Below are 1,234 nucleotides of genomic sequence, written 5' to 3'. Positions count from 1 at the left end.
TGTATGCAGGTGCTTGTGGGGTCAAGAAGAGGTCATCTCATCTGGGGCTGGACTTAGATGCAGTTTGAATCTCCAGATGTAGGAGTGGGAACCTAACCCAGGTCCTCTACAAGAGCAGCCCACTCTTCTTACTGCCAAGACGTTTCTCCACCCCCCACTCCCATCTATTGCTTTTCCTTCCTTTCATTCTTATGTTTTAAATGACTTTTTTATGAGTCCACATTGTCTGCGGTCTTCTGAGCTGCATGCTGCTTCACAGGTTGCTTTAAAGCTGTATGTATTTACCCAGCGCAGGCTACCTTCAAGTGGCATTCTTCCACTTCACGTGTAGCATGAGGACTCTTGGTCTTCGTGTTAGAATTTCTGTGTGTGACAGAAACCAGAGACTCTCTGGTTTGAAACATTCAATTGTCATTTAGGGTGATTTCAAACCATGAGGTTGGGAGTCTTTCATATTTGTGTGTTTACTGTGACAGGGCTGGGGGTGCTCAGTTCTATATGTAGATCCTCTCTTCCTTCTGTCTGTAGGGCTTTCTTTAACGTTCCCTGTAAAGCCCACATTCTGGTGATGAGGTTTTCATGCTCTCTGGTACCTGAAAAGGTGTTTACTTTACTTGGATTAAAAAAATAATACTTTCGGCCTGGCTGTGGTGGCACATGCCTTTAATCCCAGCACTCGGCAGACAGAGACAGGTGGACCTTTGTGAGTTCGAGGGCAGCCTGGTTTGCAAGAGCTAGTTCCAGGACAGTCAGGGCTGTTACGCAGAGAAACCATGTCTCGCAAAACCAAATAATAATAATAATACTTTCATGGGGGTACTGAAATATTTCTTTCGGTATGTTACGGACGTTGTCCCTAGCCTTTCTGCAATTAGACAACTGTTCTAAAGTTATAAGCTTATTAGCAAGCAAATGGATTAAAACTGCATGCACCAAGAAAGTCAAAACTCAGAAGAAAATATATATGTAATTTTAACATTTCTTGATAGTTTAAATGTGGGTATAATTTGGTCATTTCTACTTCCCATTACTCTCTCATCCTCTCCCACTGAAACTCTTATTCTTCCCAGCATGCCCTCCTCCTCCTTCCATGTGGTAGAAATGGTTGCTTGCGTGAGCGTGGGTGTGGAGTTATTTACCAGAGCATGGACAACTCACCAGTGGTTAGCTACACCACTGAAGAAAATGACTCCTCCCTTCCCAGCAGCCATTAACTCCTACAGCTAATGGGGGA

The sequence above is a fragment of the Microtus ochrogaster genome, chromosome 10, assembly GCF_000317375.1.
Source record: "Microtus ochrogaster isolate Prairie Vole_2 chromosome 10, MicOch1.0, whole genome shotgun sequence".
NCBI lineage: Eukaryota > Metazoa > Chordata > Mammalia > Rodentia > Cricetidae > Microtus > Microtus ochrogaster.
The sequence above is the reverse complement of the archived record's forward strand: the minus strand, read 5'-3'. Positions refer to the sequence as shown.